Here is a 3,686-nt window from a genome sequence, read left to right as displayed (position 1 = left end):
TGTAAGCTGCTCTGTGTCCAGATCAAATTTTGTTGTACACATATACATCATCAAATCTTGGATGGTCTGTGGCTTAAGCGACCCTCGTCGGTAGTGGCAGACATCGCGAGCGGAGTTGAATAGCCGCTCAACGCCAGATCCACTGGCTGGTGTGGTAAGGACATCCCGGGCGAGGCTTGCAAGAATAGGATACTCCTTTTGGTGTTCTTTCCAGTACACACGTGGGGTCACCTGTACAGTACCTAGTATAGTCAGTATGAGAGAACAAGACAAATAATAAAATGCAGAGTGATTACCTTACTACTTCCAAGATACCGCGTAAGCTCCTCTATAGCCGCTCCTTTCGGCTGGATGGAGGGGGCAGGGGATACAAGAAGATCAATGTCGGACATATCGTTATTTGTGAGACCATTGGTTGACGACGACTGTTGATAGCGCTCCTGGTAAGGTTGTATATAACTCTCCAGCGATTTCCTGTAGCGTGGCGCCCAGTGAGGCTCCCATTCCTTGCCTGTGAAGAAAGCTAGCTTGTTCCGTGGTCCCATAATAGTTGCAATTGCATAAAGATCACCAGGGACATCATCGGTTTTTCTATAATACTCAGCGAGCTTATCTCGTGCATGATCGAGGGCCGACCGCATGACCCTTTTCCACCCAACTTTTTTTGGCGCTAGCTGGGTCTTTGCCCTGTCAATATGGGTAAACAGGGCATTATAGATGCCAAAGACATTATGAGCAGTAACGTCGGTTGTTGCCGATAGAGACGAAGTGAATTTAAAGAACGGGTGGGTGATTGAGAGAAGATAATCAACTTGTCGCCATTCATCTTTATCCATCTTCATATCAGCGAGATTGAATTCAACACAGAAGCGGTCAAAGGCTTCTTGTAGCCGCAGGCACGCCGGAGCATCAGAAACGTTGAATTCCAGCGTGTCCGAACATCCTGGATTGGCACAAGCTTCGGCTCTTTCGTCTGAAGGTTGAGAAAACTCTCGCGGCGCTGGGGACTTTTATTGATGTAAATGGCGACCTTTTGAATCTTTAAGCGAGAAGAAAAGTCAGTGTACAGAATCAGAGAGAAGACATCATTGAAAGATGACCAGACCTTGTTAAGAGTCACCACAATCATTCTATTCTCCTGCCGGGCCCCGGTCCAAGCCTCGGCCCATTCCATCTCCTCCCGATCATTCCGTGGGTTCGCATCCATCTGCCCAAGGAGCTCTTTCAGGCTCAGCTGTATAACATGCGCAATACAGGGGATCCGAATAAGTGGAATATTGTTAGGTAGTTCTAAAGACGCAACGGCTTCGTGTAGTCTGCCTAGCAATGTACTGTTGTTCGACGCATTGTCAGTTGTGATGGTCAACACCCGGTTAGCAATCTCATGCTTCCCTAGAAGGCCCAGGAGAATCCTGCTAAGATAGGCCCCTGAATGCGAGCCATGTAGTGGCTCAAAGCCAAGCAAGATCTCACGGTAATTCCACTCCTCGTCAAGGAAATAGCCCGTGACTGCCATAAAAGCTTGGCGAAACGGTGAGGTCCAGCAATCTAACGCAATTGACAGCTTTGCACCCTCAGAAAGCTTGCGAAGAAGATCGCACTGGCGTTGTTTCACCGCCATTTTGAGATGCCGACGAACTGTGAACGCGGACGGAATATCGGGCATAACAGGGGAGAGTCGCGCCATCTCGATAAGGGCGCGGAATTCAGGATGCTCAACAAGAAGGAATGGTAACCGCGAGGCAGTAATAAAGGTAATCAATCTCTCCATCCAGGCTTGCTCAGTGAACTGTTCTTTCTGCGATACACGGCGGCTCTAGTAGTTCTGCCATATTAGTCAAGGAAGTGATAGAAACACGTAGTCTTCATACCGCGTTCTCCATACTCTGCCGAATATCGTGACTCCGAGGCACTAGCTTCCGACACTTAACCGACTCTCTGTAGTGCTTGTTCATATGGGTATTGCCCCGGTGGCCATCAGCAGGATGAGCTAGGATATGGTTGCAGACCTTGCACATAACCTTAGGCTTTCCATCCTGAGGAAGCACAACCTGTTCAAATTGCCGCCAGCACTCTGCAAGATGTGTAACATCAAAGATATTCCGTTTCAACTGGCTTCCATATACCGTCTTAAGCCACCACTCCATGAATCCTTCGTTCACCATACTCGTCCAGAGAATGTAGATTTTCTTGTTCCGAGGGCCGACGCGTTGTGCTTCAGGGGCCGGAGGAATTGACGGTCGGGTAAAGTTCACGTCGGTGATTGGCGTGTCGCGGCCGCCGAGGTTGAATGGCCCATCGTAGGGAATGAAAGAGAGGGAATCCACGAGATTGTCGCTATTAATTGAGGAGGGATAACAATCCGAAAACTGAGAGTTCTGGCTCTGTGGCATGTTGACGGTTTAAGCACAAGAGTTACCATACTAAGACTGACGAAGAGAGAAGAAACATACTGGTATTTAGGGAGCTCGCTACTAGAAAAGCAAACAGAAGGAAATGGATAGCTTGAATCCACTTTAATTAAGTGATTGGATAGAAAGACACATACGCTCGAGGTTTCTTTGCGGTTCGAACCGCTACGAACCGCAAGGACCCGCAATAAGAACCGCGTAACCCACCACAAGACCCTCGGGAACCGCAAGAACCGCAGATAGCACCGCAAGAACCGCAGAAAGACTCTCCGTAGGGCCCGCACCGCAGAAAAGCCCCCTTGATCCCACCAAGTCCGTTCCTGAGAGAGAAGAATCCGATTTTAAACGTGAACCGCGCATACATTACTTATAAGAGATGATATTTTTCAACTTAACTTTATAAAGGAGAATGTCAGCTTTTTTATGGTGTACGAGTCTTTTAAGTTTATCGCGAAATAATAATTTAGGAATTAGACGAATAAGTCTTGGTGGTAACAATGGCAGGGTACAAGGGTTGAAATATATATTCCGGACTGCATACACCGAATAAATTATATCTTCCTCCGTCACTCACAATGAAAGGACTCAGTAAGCCCCATATCTATGTAGTTCGTAGAATGAGTACTAATTAATCTATATACAAGAGCATTTCAATTAATTACAGAGTGGTTAGTGGCTATCTAGGATAAAAATATAGATTGGTTGAACTAGGGACCAAAACAGCGTTTAGTTACTGTAACGTAATTCCCGTACGAGCCGCCCACCCCGAGCGAGCCGCCCACCCATCGAAAAACGCGTCAATAATGCAACTGAGATAATTTCAACCACCCACCATGCCACCCATGCGCAAACAGAATCGCCAAAAGTTAGCACAGCAGGAGGGTCCCCTATCATTAGCTATTAGAGCTATAGAAAAGGGCGAAATAAAGTCAATTCGTGAGGCTGCGCGCATCTTTAATGTCCCCCGCTCTAGACCGCGGCACGAACCTCGGGAGTCCACGGTTAACCTCACCTCAAACCTCGATCTGAGGTTTGAGGTTTTGGACCCCCAAACCTCGCCGAGGTTCGGCCCTACCCCCAAAGCCCGCCTCAATGGACGTGAAAATCGCGTTGAATTGCGCGTGAATTCTTCTAAATTGACTGAACTAGAAGAAGTAACGCTTGAAAATTGGATTATATCTCTTGATATACGTGGAGCTGCCCCAAGACCTACTACTGTACGCGAAACCGCGAATCTTCTCCTCGCCGCTCGAGGTTAGACCTGGCTAGGACCCG

Source organism: Penicillium antarcticum (genome assembly GCF_028974205.1).
Source record: "Penicillium antarcticum strain IBT 31339 chromosome Unknown utg000007l_segment0_segment0, whole genome shotgun sequence".
NCBI lineage: Eukaryota > Fungi > Ascomycota > Eurotiomycetes > Eurotiales > Aspergillaceae > Penicillium > Penicillium antarcticum.
The sequence above is the reverse complement of the archived record's forward strand: the minus strand, read 5'-3'. Positions refer to the sequence as shown.